Source organism: Phalaenopsis equestris, unplaced genomic scaffold, assembly GCF_001263595.1.
Source record: "Phalaenopsis equestris unplaced genomic scaffold, ASM126359v1 Scaffold001344, whole genome shotgun sequence".
Taxonomy (NCBI): domain Eukaryota; kingdom Viridiplantae; phylum Streptophyta; class Magnoliopsida; order Asparagales; family Orchidaceae; genus Phalaenopsis; species Phalaenopsis equestris.
The window spans coordinates 74,015-88,919 of NW_018165783.1; the positions used below are offsets into that span (position 1 = coordinate 74,015).

A 14,905-nucleotide genomic window follows, 5' to 3' on the forward strand; every position below is an offset into this window, starting at 1 on the left:
TTTGATAAAGCATAAATAACCTTCAAGAATGGAATTTTATCCCAAAATTATTTGATAACAAAAGAATTTGTCATTTTACATTTTTCAGTGTGAATTTTTTTATAATACCCTAAACTATGCAAAGAAGATCTTGATAGCGTCACTTGGAATTTTCATCTATATCATAATAATTTGTTTTACAACTTCCAATAAATTAATTTATAACAAAGTTTTATTAAAAGTGCCAACAAAGTCTAAAAATTCAAGGTTGACCAATCTTCCAAATTCCTAGAAAATAACAAATTATCATCATGATCAGCCAAATTGCACCTCTTGTATCATGTGGAAATGAGCATCACATATTATGGATGGTACCAAGAAAACTAAGAAATGAAAAGGTTCAAAAATAAAGTTTTCCTTGAACCAAAGAGAAGTTATGGAGCATAACAGAATTCAAATATATTGTAGCTCTATTATCAATTACCAAACGTCAATGTTAATTCTCTAGCCTTTCATAAATTAACCTCAAATTAATTTATTTACGTTCAAATAAGACTTAATAAAAGAACCTAAAACTAACAGCTAAAACAAACTATTCGAAGATAATTAACAAATAATATGCTAAATATTCCTACACTACCAGCAAGAGGCAGAAAAGACACTACATGTATCAACCAATCATGAAGGAGATAAAATTAAGAAAATACAATATCTCTTGTAGCATAGCAAATTATCGTGCGGGTGTTGTATGCCCAAGAATTTTGCCAAACATTGGCATTCTCACCCTTCTCATTCTCAAACTCTATCTCAAACGTTTTTACAAAATTTGACCGAGGCAATGTGAGGTGGCTCCTTGTATTACACTACCTGTAATTGGAATAAAGGCCTAACAGGCAGAAAAAACTATTATATACAGCAATATGACAATGTTCTAAGGAATTGTTGAACACTATTACCGTAAAATGTAGCTCTTGATATTCGAGGTAGTCATTTCAGACCTCAACACTTGTAGTATAAAAACCCCTAGCAAACATCTCTAATTCAATTTTCTTTCCTTTGATTACTGGAATCACAATATACGCATCATAAAATTCTTCTATAAAGTTCCTATAAAGTTCCAATATATCAAGAACCTGGAATCATTGTTAAAATTTAGTCTCTTAAACACAACAAGAATGAAAAAGCATTCCCATGGGACCACAAAAAAAGAAAAAACATTCCCTTCAAACATACAAATAACCAGCATTAGAACTTTTAAAGTTAAAAACATTACAAACCCGCCAAAGGAATGCAAGATATTCGAAACAGATCTCAATAAAAACATATACTTTATTGAGTTTAATCTATGTGGAAATCATTCATTATCCCATAAACCTTACCACATCTAAGTCTACTAAATATAAAAAGTATGCAAGAAAACATAAGGTACAAACTGTAAATTAGATGAAATTTACTTAAAATTAAGATAGTCATTACTGTATAAAGACAAAAAATAAACTACAGCTACATCTTAATCAACTTCCTCTTCATTGGCAAAAACTGTATGACCTTCTTGCCAAAGAAACTCCCAACTCCTTGAAATGTTCAAAAACTAATTTTGCCTGTGCTTTAAATGATAAAAAAATTGATGGTTGCTCATAAGAGATAGAATATGCTGTCATGAAGATATGTCTCAATGAAGATAAAGTCTCTGAAAAATAAGTTTCTAATAGAAATAGAAAATAATGCATTTGTTCAGATATTTTTCAATAGATAAAAAGAAAAGTAAAACCCACATTAGACTTAATTCAAACTGATAACTACAACATCTTGCAGAATACATTTTCCACTTCTCGTAACTTCCCGAGAAAAAAAAAAGTTTCTTTAGATAGTATGCAAAAAAAATTCATGTAATCTTCTGAAGCACCAAAGTGGTTGATACATATCACTTGAAGTGAAAATTCAATTATTTTTTAGTGAAACCCTCAGCTGCAAGCCAAGTATTTTTCAATAAGATTAATGTAGATATGTTAAATGCTCACAAACTCAACAAGATGCACACTTAACAAATTAAACTATGTCCTCCAAACAGTAAAATAATCATAATCACCTAAATGATATTAGCATTAAATACATAAGATTTCATTTAACTAACACATTATCTTGACTCCTTGGTCTAGTTTCATAACTTATATTTCAACCGCACTTGCATATCTAGTGACATCTTAGAAAATACAACTATAAAAGCTACATACTCTTACCTTCTGACTATTATTTCAACTGCAATGCTGAGAATTTTTAGTGATTATACAATTCATAGTCTCATAAAAAATATCTCATTTTTCAGGAAATTCAAGCACTCAAATATACGACTCCATTATTTCTAGGTGGTTATTAAATTTGAATTACTGTCTATGATTCTTCTAGATTAGATACTCCTATTCAAACGTCACCAAAAGTTGCTAAAGAAAGATGAAAGTCCTTAAATCTTCATGATGATTAATTAAATGAAGGAAAAAGTGCACATAATGGATATTTTTCTTGAGAGACAAAAAAAAAATAAAAAAACAAAAGAATACCTTATGAATGGAGTGGGGTGACTGAACTCCCACCGTACAACATTGCACCACTGATTTAGTTTTAAAGGCAAATCACGATGTCCCCTAATCTTTTTGGAGAAATAATGATACATCACAGTTTCTCTTGTATGACAAATTGCAATAGGTATTTCCAAAGGGTTTCACGCATGCACCCCTCTTTTGATCGAGTCTTTTTTGCCACCATCTTCGTCTAAGACTCCCGCTCGAAATTCGTCGACCAGCTCTCCTAGTCTGCGACGACTCTCCCGCCGATGCTCCTCCGTGCCAGGGAAAAAATTTCCATACGGAGAACGTACGCAGCGCTGCATACGTCACCCAATTGCAGGCGGCCCAATCCGATGGTTTCTTGTGCAAGATCCTTGGTCGTTCTTTTTCCTCTCGGCGAACCGCACACACGGCCTGTTCTTCCTTGTCGGCGACGTCTCACCGGCCTTCATCGACGTATTGCAATTTTAGCATTTTCTTTTCTAAATTTCCTTTCAGTTTTCTAGTAAATAGAAAATATGTTTTAGAAAATGACGATTTTTTTTCGCTCTTTTTAAGCGTGAAAACAAAATCATCAATTTTGGAGGAGTTTTGAGAAGGTTATTAATGTTTAAAATTGTTGTTGTGTTACTTCATCCATCTATATTCTATATTCAGCAAACTTCTTTGCTTTCAAAATATGGATTCTTACCTTAAGCAACCAATTGAGCCCTTGAAGTAGCTTCCATACTGCTTAAAGCAATTGTTAGTTTTTTGGGTGATAGCTGAAACATGTGAAATTGGTCCATGAACTTTTTATTCACCAACTTTTAATGCTTTTGACATTCTTCCTTCTCATTCTTTGCTAATACGGTGAAGGGTGAAAGAGAAAGGGATGTTATAGAATGCTAAGCTTATTAATGTTAAGAATATCAGTCTCTTCTTTTTAATTTTATATGTATTTGTGATCATAGATTTCAACAAAGGGTTACAAGTCAGCATAGGATGGCTACAACTAGCTCAAAGATGGTATGATTTTCAGATATTTTACTTGGTATATATTGCAGAGTTCTTATGTTGTTCTAAATTGAGTGATTTCATTTTATAGCAAGGAAGAAGGAAGTGAAGAAAGAAACTAGACTTGGTCTAACATATAAAAAGGATGACAATTTTGGAGAATGGTACTCTGAGGTTTGGATTATAGATGATTTAGGATCTCTATTTTATTTTACTTTATTGCAATAGCCTCTTCTGTCTGTTGGCACTTTAGGTTATTGTTAATAGTGAAATGATTGAATACTATGATATATCCGTTTGTTACATTTTGCTACCTTGATGGTAGAAATTTGGGAAACCTTACAAGTAAGTTTTTGCTCTAGTTATTTTAGATTATGTTTTTTTTAATTTAAGTAAACAGCTACTCAAGTTATTGCGCTTGTTTCTTAAATTGTAGATGCATTGTTCTTAAATGTTTTTTGTTATCTGCAAGGTTAGTAGTCATCATGTATTTTTATATTTATCTACATTTTACTTGAACCAAAGATGCATTGTCTCCGACCCTCTGTTTTATCTATGATTCTAAAGCTTTAAAAATCATTGAAAATAGCTCTATTTATTAAGGGTATGTGTGGTTCTAATAACTATCACCATCTTTTTTTCCCTTCTTTTAAGGATAGCTCCTTACTTGTTTGATTTTAGCTGACTCGGTGGTTTAAATTTTGCAAGCATTTTTTAATGTAGAGATAAAAAAGCTGAACATAAAAAGTCCATACTTTCCTCTACTTGTAACAGAGAATGCTTAGCAAAAAGAGAAGGATCATATTAAAGGTTTTGCTCCAAAGGTGCAAGTCTGTTTAATGTATTTCACATTTTTATCATATTTTGGTGTTCTCTACCTTTTTTTTAATTCATATTTACCCTGTTATAAAACTGGTAAGCTCATGCTTTGCACATTAAAAATTCTAAAAAAGATATTTACTTGCTTTCCTGGAAGATCTACTCGACAGAAGATTTTGGATGTCACTTGAGAGTTACCAACTTTCATGTGAAGAAACGCTCGAGCTGCTGCTTATATTGAGCTACCTTAGTTGTTCCTCACTAAAGCCATACTCATGTTTCAAACTAATGACAAGTGTTCCAGATGTTGGGCAAATAGAATTTCTTAGGTCATTGACTAAGGGACTGTTTGGAATGCAATGTAATTGAAATGTTGTTTATTTGAAATATTTTAAAGTTACTTGATTCATTGCAAAATGAATACAGAAGTTTAATTTTTGAATTTATTTTGAAGGAAAATAAAATCGATGTCAAAAAACGGTCGATGGCAGTGGCAAGCAATGACGAGAAGCGATTGGCATGGGAGTAGTTGGCTACAGCAGTGGGATAGCACTGAAGGATTGCGAGCTGGGTTGGGCGGTGAGAAGCTGGCGGCTAATAATTGGCAGGCTGCAGTTTATAGTATATTTGAAATTTTCCCAAATCCAACAAATTCATAATACAGCAGTTTTGAACTGCAGAGTGAATTTCGAGTTCATCAAAATTTTATATTACATTCTATTTTTATCCAACTAGACACCAAAATCATAAAATTTCTTGCATTTAGTTTATTGAAATTCAATGAACCAAACGAGACCCCTTAAAATGTGAACATTGACATTTTATGCTAGTTTATGTTGGAAGACTTTGCCATTGCTCATTAATAATTGGTACATAATTTTACTCTGAAGTGTTCCTTAATTTAATTTGTGTTTAAATTGGTGGCTGGTAACATTTCTTATTTCCATGGTTGGTCGAGCAGGGCATACATACTCATCAACTTTGTTTATGCAAAAGTATATAAATTGAAAATAATTTTCTTTTATGTTTATTCAAGTATAACTTTGATACATTATGAAATGGTATAGTTATTTCAATGCAATGTAACTTTCTTACAAGTTTTTAAACATTAAATCTGTGTATTTATGAAAGAAATTTTCATTAGTCTCGGGCCACTTTTTCAACACTAAGCATGTGAGAATTCCTAGTGGTTGTACTTTTGTTTGTTCTTTTTGACATTTTCTTTTCTTCTATTTGTTGCGTTCTTTTATATTATATGCTTATTCAAAAAACAATTTGATGAGTAGGGAACGTGAGTTTGATTGCCTTATTTGCTTGGTCCTTGAGGATATTGTGGATGTCTTCTAAAGTAGCAGTTTTCTTCATTAGATTAATTCGTTTTAGTTTAATTAGGTTTTTCTTGATGTAAGATCAGAGTTTTTTAGATATATCATCTAAATTTTCTATGGGCGAGCCAACATAATTAATCAACTCTCTTGATCTTGGGAGAATATCCTTGATTAAGTTCGAGTTACTTATTATCAATTTTATGTTTAAGGTTAGTATTTTAGCTTTAATGATGAATGTTAGAAGAATGGAGGTAGGCAACATGGAGAGCTCATAGTTTCTTCATCCTAGCAATACTAGTAGTTTCAGTCTATTAACATTAGTGGATCCAAATTCATTACATCAAAGAAATTGATTAGAAATATTGGGTTACATCTTGTAATGTGTCCTAGTATATCAAGGCTAATATATATAATTTTAGTTGGTTTATAGTTTTGATTGATTTAATGGGTTTGTTAGCATTGAAGTTCACCAGGACATATAGATTGGGTTGAGGCTTATATGTGAGATTTTGACATTAATGATGAGAAGAAAATTATGTGAGAATTTGATATTGGGGATGTGAATAAAATTTTCTTTAATGATGCTTGATTTGATATATAAAATTATAATGACAGTATTTATGATAGTTCTCTTCATTATTAGATAAGATTTATAATTACATATATTTTTAGTCAACAATACTTGATTAACTTGTTTATATGCTATTTAAAAAAATAATAATGGAAGTTGTTAGATTTATATTTAATATTTAATATGGCTTTTTAATAAAATAAAGATGATCATCTAAGAATATTATTCCATATCTCTTAACATTATTTATTATTATTAATGACAATAATTTAGATTTAAAAGTTAGACTAAACCCAGCTCAATGTCAAATATTTAGTTTTAATCCAACTAAAAATCTAGGACATTATATAAGTCAATTTATCTTTGAGCCAAAAATTAATTGAGTTAGGATTTGTTCGAATAATTTTAAAGTATACACTAACATGCATATAATTATTTTTAAAACTATAAGCCAGATTCTCTTTCTTAGAAAGTTGATCATTTAATTTCCAACAGTATGGGATTTATACATTTAGTTCTATGGTAGAAACTAAGATTTTATATTAGCAATAACTTTAATTAGAATGGTTAGCTCGCTTGCTTGGCTTCAAAATATTCATGCTTTTCATGTTGGGTTGTTGAATAATCTATAATTTTTACAACGCACATTCAACTTTAATTTATTTGAGTAATGGTACTATTCATGTGTTTGTGGGTTTCTTTTGCTGATATGTTCTGACTTCACATAGGTTGTGTGGATCATGAAATGTGGGCAGAGTAATTTGAAGATACCTATTGCAATTCACCCTACAAGTGAAACTGTGATGTATCCTTATTTCTCCAAAAAGATTAGGGGACAACTACGATTTGTCATTAAAACTAAACCAGTGGTGCAATGTTATACGGTGGGAGTTCAGCCACCCCACTCCATTCATAAGGTATTCTTTTACTTTTTTTTTTTTCTGTCTCTCAAGCAAAATGTCCATTATGTGCAATTTTTATTTCATTTAATTAATCATCATGAAGATTTCAAGACTTTCATTTTTCTTTAGCAACCTTTGATGAAGTTTGAATAGGAGTATCCAATCTAAAAGAATCATAGGCAGTAATTCAAATTTAATAACCTCCTAAAAATAATGGAGACGTATATTTGGGTGATTGAATCCCATGAAAAATGAGATATTTTTTATGAGACTATGAATTGTATAATCACTAAAAATTCTCAACACTACAGTTGAAATAATAGTAAATAGGCAAGAGTTCGAAGCTCTTATAGTTGTATATTCTAAAATTTCACTAGATATGCAGTACCGTAGAAATATAAGTTATGAAACTAGACCTAGTAGTCAAGATAATGTGTTAGCTAAATGAAATCTTATGTATTTAATGCTAATATCATTTAGGTGATTAAGATTATTTTATTGTTTTAAGGACATAGTTTTATTTGCTAAGTGTGCATCTAGTTGAGTTTGTGAGCATTTAGCATATCTACATTTATCTTAATGAAAAATAATTGGCTTGCAGCTGAGGGTCTCACTAAAAACTAATTGAAATTTCACTTCAAGTGATATGTATCAACCACTTTGATGCTTCAAAAGATTACATTAATTTCCTTTGTGTACTGTCCAGAGTTAAACTTTTCTTTTTTTTTTCTCAGAAAGTTACGAGAAATGAAAAAAGTATTCTTCAAGATGTTGTAATGATCAGTTTGAATTAAGTATTTTGTGGGTTTTACTTTTCTTTTTGTCTATTGAAAAATATCTGGACAAATGCATTATTTTACATTTCTATTAGAAATTTATTTTTCACAGACTTCACATTCATTGAGGCAGATCTTTATGACAACATATTCTATCTCTTATGAGCTGTCATCAATATTTTTATCATTTAAAGCACAAGTAAAATTAGTTTCTGATGAATTTCTGAACATTTCAAGGAGTCGGGAGTTTCTTTAGCAAGAAGGTCATACAGCTTTTGTCGCTAAAGAGGTAGTTGTAGTTTATCTTTTGGCATTATACAATAAAGACTATCTTAATTTTAAGTTAATTTCATCTAATTTACAGTTTATGTCTTATGTTTTCTTGCATACTTTTTATATTTAGCAGACTTAAATGTACTAAGGTTGATGGGATAACGAATGATTTCCACATGGATTAAACTCAAAAAAATATATGTTTTTATTGAGCTCTGTTTCGAATATTTTGCATTCCTTTAGCTGGTTTGTACTGTTTTTAACTTTGAAAGTTCTAATGTTGGTAATTTGTATGTCTGACAGGAATATTTTTCCTTTTTTGTGGTGCCATGGGAATGTTTTTCCTTTCTTGTTGTTTTTAAGAACCTAAATTTTAACAATGATTTCAAGTTCTTGATATATTGAAACTTTATAGAAGAATTTATGAAGAGTATCTTGTGATTTTTGTAATTAAAGCAAAGAAAAGTGAATTAGAGAAGTTTATTGAGAATTTTTTACTACAAATGTTGAGGTCTGAAATGACTACCTTAAATATCAAGAGCTACATTTTACTGTAATAATTTTCAACAATTTCTTAGAATATTGTTATATGACTGTATATAATAATTTTTTCTGCCTGTTAGGCTTTTATTCCAAATACAGGTTGTGTAATACAAGGAGTCCCTTCACATTGCCTCGGTCAAAATTTTGCAAAAATATTTGAGATAGAGTTTGAGAATGAGAAGGGCGAAAAGGCTAATGTTTAGAAAAATTCTTGGGCATACAGCACCCTCACGGTAATTTGCTATTCTACCAGAGATGATTGTATATTCTTAATTTCATCTCCTTCATGACTGGTTGAAACATGTAGTGTTTTTCTGCCCCTTGCTGGCAGTGTAAGAATATTTAGCATACTATTTGTTAATTATCATCGAAAAGTTTGCTTTAGTAGTGAATTTTAGGTTCTTTTATTAAGCCTTATTTGAATGTAAGGAAATTAATTTGAGGTTAATTTATGAAATGCTAAAAAATTAACATTGGCGTTTGGTAATTGATAGTGGAGCTACAAAATATTTGAATTCTGTTATGCTCCATAAATTCTCTTTGGTTTAGAGAAGAATTTATTTTTTGAACATTTTCATTTCTTAGTTTTCTTGGTACTATTCATACTATGTGATGCCCACTTCCACATGATACAAAATGTGTAACTTGGTTTATCATGATGATTTGTTATTTTCTAAAAACTTGGAAGATGGATCCACCTTGAATTTTTAGACTTTGTTGGCACTTTTAACAAAACTTTATTAAAAATTAATTTATTGGAAGTTATAAAATAAATTATCATGATATAGATGAAAATTCCAAGTGGCTCTATCAATATCCTCTTTGCATAGTTTTAGGGTATTATGAAAAAATTTACACTGAAAAATGTAAAAAGACAATTTCTTTTATTATCAAATGATTTAGGGATAAAATTGCATTCTTGAATGTTATTTATGCTTCAACAAATAAATATTTTTCTTCTACAGAAAGGTCTTTCTTATGGTCTTTTATATCTCTAACATTTTAGGGTATATTGAAACTTTTATATAATTTATTTAAAGTCAGGGAATTCTTATATCTAAAGTTCATCTCTCGGTGTGGATTTCATAGGTGGGTCATTAAGTTTGTTTTCCTTCGTTATAAAAGCCTAAGATTTTGTCACTAAATTCTACATTCCTATACATGCACTTGTTTGCTATTTTTTATGTTGTTTAATTGTTTATATTTTAAATCTATTGATGAGCATTATTGCATGTCTTAGACATCATTAACATTGAATGATATTTTTTATGTTCATTTATTTTGGTCAGAGGATAATAATATTTTGGTGCATAGTATTCACTATAGAACCCCTTATTTATAGTATCGTGTACTCTAGGATATTGTATTTGATCTCCTATTTATAATAGGGGATTGAGTACGATAATCTAGAGCATGCCCATTTAATATTTTTCACTATGCAAATATATATCAGTTTTCAAATGAGATTTTTGTGATTCTAACATGTCCTTTAAAGCTTGTGTATATTTATCAACTAGATTTAACTTATTACATAGATTTGAAAAATATAAAGGTCCACACAGCTTGATAAGAATGTTAGCTAATTGTTTTAAACTATCAACATTAGAGTTATGGTTTTCTCAAACAGAACATCTCAATGAAGTAAATAGTCACATCTTTGACCTGCGGAACCTCCCTCAGTAATGCCAACTAAGGGATGAGTCTATGGATCTGAAATGTCTGAATTTATCTTACCTAGAGTTGTCTTGTGTCTAATATCGACTCCTTAAATTCATGATTATTCTCTATAACTTTTTTATGAGTATATCAATGAGTTGATTACTTGTGGTCACGGATGAAGCATATATTAGATCAGTGTCCAACTTTTTTCTTTTATAAATTGTTTGTCAACCTTAATACAAATTATATAATCATGTTAAACTGAATTATGTAAATATTAAAACATGTCTATGAGGTATCATGTTTTATATTGTCCACTTAAGTTGTGTTCCCTTATCTTATCATCTCGTGTCTGTGCCTCCTTGTTTGTGCTTCATATACCTTCGTTTGTAGGCTCAATTATTTTTTATTGGTGGATTGAATGAGAAGGATTCATAATGGGAGTTTTTTTGTGTTATCAACAAGTTTTTTAACTTTTCTATATCTTTGTGGAACTAAATGTGTGGTCCTTTGGTGTTAACTTCTTCCACAAGAGTTATATATAATTTATTCCTTTGTTTTTCCTTATTTCATCTTCAAATTTTTGTGTGAAATCTTTTTCGTAAAATTTTCAAATTTCTTTTGAATGTTGGGTTTTCTTGAAATATGTGTTTTGTAGAAAGTCTTTATAATTGTCTTATTTGTGTGCTTGTGTTCATCGGATGAAGAGAATTTTATTCAAACGATTTGATGGTCGCAGTCTTTGTGACAAAGGTAGAAGAGGAGGTTGGCTAGTGTATGAATGCTCATGGATTGCAATGTGTAACTATCAAAGAGGTTGGTTGGAGTGTGATAGTGGGCAGAGAAGAGCCCCGTTGTGTGAGACTAGGAGCAAGACTGCAACTTGCTAACTGGCAGGCTTTAGAAGGCTGCTAGAGGCACACACATGAGCAAAAGTAATGGGTTGATTGTAGGGTAATATATTTTCACAATAATCATCATTTGCAGAGGCTTTAACCTTCATATGATTGTTTCCCTCAATATTTAACCGTTTTCCAAAAGAATTTTTTGTATGTTTTAAATTTCTTAATACAGGTCAATATGGCTAACTTTCACCGCACCTTTACGTGGTTCAAATGACACATGTTAGGATGTCCTGCTCTTGGTTCTATGTAGGGGGTGATGCCAAAGCCCTACCATATTATATTAAGATTTTTCGGCACAAAAATAAATTTTTCTCATTGCAAAATAATGTGAGAGTCAAAATAATGAATAGAAGGGTGAAAGTACAACGAATACTTATTTGTAATTAAGTAGCAAATTGCCTCAAAGAGTGAAAAAAAGGATTTACTCATGATTTTGCACCCTGCCAATGAACGTAAAATAAGAACCCCTTGGGCATTACAAATATGAAATTGAATGAAGATGATATGCTTGACTCTTATGCAAATCTCCCATCGGGGACCTGCCTAGGCATCAACATGAATTAAACATAAATAAACAATGTTATTATAATCATCTACCAAAATGTCATGTCTTTATGCATAGATGACCCACCAAGCAAGAACCACAATTACCAAAAAGTGTGTATATGATAATGTAAAGCATAAATTGTTTAAATGTAAAGCCTAATACACATTTTGATGAAAATGAAATTGCCAACTAAAGCAAAAATCTTGGAACTTGAACGACTTCAAGGTGATTTTCAAGCACTTTATGAAAATTAGGCTGAAATTAAGTTACACCAAAAAGTGTGCATGTTATTTCAGAAATCATGTTATTCCGCTCGACAATCCAAACCTCTCGTTGCTCCTCGTGCTCATGTACTCGACCAAATAGAGAGATCAAGGAATGCTCTTGGTCTCGTATGATATCTTTGAATAAAAATGATAAAAAGTAAAGAAAAATGCAACAAAAAAAAGAGAGAAAATAGAAAAAAAATCAAGAATTATAAAATTATTTTGTGATTTTCTTGAGTAATTTTTTTATTCTTGAAGATTTACATTCATAATTAATATTATTGATTTGTGATCTCAAGGAATTATTTAACAAATTTTTCAATTTTTTTTCCTTCAAAGGGAAGAAAAAATATTTATTTGTTACTTGGCGGCTCTACTTTTAATGGTAACTACATGCTCTTCTTTGTCACATTCTAGCCTAAAAATAAGATATAGCCACTTTTATTATGTTTTTATCTTTACTTCCATACAAAATATAAACCATTATGTAGCTATTCATTCTAAACTTAAATGTTTATTTAAGTTATCGGTCATAGTTATTTTATTTTAGTCAAGTATTACTTGTAATAGTTTTTTCATCTTTTCCCAAAATTTAGATTTTCATTTGAGGCTTATAATTAAGCATATTATGGTGTTTTCAATAATAACAACTTAACCATTAATTAATCAATTAACCTTCTTTAAAATTTTGTACCTTTTTTAAAAAAAAAAGGTAAAGTGCGAGTTCTTATTTTTTTAACATTCATTAGCGTAGAAACTGCATTTGGATTGTTTTTCCTTTCCATTTAGATTCTTGAAATTATGCAATATTTATTCTTCTTCTAATCACTGTGTGATTTTTTTTTATTTACCCATTCACATTTACCAAATTTCTTTATAAAAAAATTAATTTTGATTTTATGCATTGTCAACTTTTGGATATATTCCTTACAATTAGGTTGAATTATGGCATATCTCTTGTAGCCTACAGACTAACCAACCAACCCTACAATTACTTCTCACTATGATCATGTTACATTTTGGCACATCTTGTAAGGTTGTTTTCCCACGAAAACTTTCTTTGGTATTTGCCTCATTTCACCCGGGTCATGACAGACATGTTGCTTCCATGCATTCCTTAACATTAACAAAATCAAAATTATGATTCATTTCATGAATTTTGGTATAAGTCTTATAGTTGATTTTCAAGTGTCAAAATAACAAAAACTTTCAATTTTTTTTTTTACATGGACTTGGGATCTATAATGAAAAATTGAAGATTCTAACTCTGTGTGTGTGTAGAGAGAGAGAGAGAGACAGAGAAAGAGAGAGGATAATTGACTTTTTTCAATTTTATTTTATTGTATCTAATGCTTACTATAATCTCCAAACTCTTGTGAGATATATGAACTATATATCGTTTGAGTTTCATTGAATTTCATGATGATTTTACATTTATTGAGCGCATGAAAAGTATAAGATTAATTGGAAGACATATAAAAGTGCTTTTAAAGCTATGGGTTTACCTGTCACCAATCAAATACAAGCAAAATATCATCAAAAATATATGTAATTGACTCCATGACATTTTAATGCCTTTTTTTTACATATTTTAATGATAAAGGCTTGTTGCTACCACCTAAAGTTGCAGCGGTCCAAGTTATTGTAGTTCCTGTACCTTACAAGGATGCAGATACACAGACCATATTTGCAGCCTGCTCATCTGTTGTTCAAACGTTGCAAGCAGCAGGATTCAAGGCAAAGCATGACTTGAGAGAAAATTATTCGCCTAATTAGAGTATTCTCATTGAAAAATGAAAGGAGTTCCCCTTAGAATTGAAATCGGTCCCAAGGATTTAACAAACAACCAGGTAAAAGAGTAAATTGTCTTGTTAAATTATCATTGGTGGATACCATCACTCATGTTTTACCATACTAAATATCTTTGTTGCTGGATTTGTTTGCTTTTTTTTTTATTTTGCGAGTTTCTGTTCGTGGAAGCAAGAATATCATTCATGGCCTTAATCTCATTTGGATATTTTAATTTCCCTTCATCAATCGGGCTAGTTGGAGAGTTAAAGGGCACCTCTTGAATGATTTAATAATACTTATAAATATCGTTGGGCTATGACTACTGTTGATGCTGATGATATTTGATTGTCTTTTAGAGGCATCTTTAAGGCATTCAATTAATACTTACATATAATTTTTTTTTTTTGGCAATAAACTATGTCGTTTACCATCGGTTATACCATTTTGTCATCCCATCTATGATTAGCTATGAAAAGGTTTTTGAAGTCTGTTAAGCCTTATGCCATCCCTTTGTGATGTCTTTCTATGAGATTATTTTTTTACTTCAAATCAATTCAAATCTTTATTAGTTAGATTTGTTGACTTTCATATACTTTTAGTTTTTCTCTAGTGTTTGATTGCCTCAAATATCAAGTAGATTTACTGAATGCATCCAGATTTTTCTAGACAAAAGTGTGATTGTTTTTCGGCATCTCTGACTCGAATAAATAGCTAAAATATAGAGTATGATGTTGATGCTTCTGCTTATATTGCTGCAAAACCATGTATGTATGTGTTCAACTGAACCATAAAGAGCTTATTAACTTCATTGAATTTTTTGGACTTAGGAAACAAATACCTCACACTTCAAAATGCTCTCCACCTACCTAAACTATCCATCTTTTTATACATCCAAATATTAACTATATATTCAAAATGCAATGTTATATTTTACCCATCACAATGTTATATTTACCCATCAAAATTTTATACTTACTACCAAAAGG

General features: G+C 30.4%; 1 pseudogene; it reads left to right on the plus strand.

Annotated features, from left to right (window-relative positions):
• The first annotated feature begins 2,809 nt into the window (after positions 1 to 2,809).
• On the plus strand, positions 2,810 to 14,386 carry LOC110034105 (annotated as a pseudogene).
• The last annotated feature ends 519 nt before the right edge of the window (positions 14,387 to 14,905 follow it).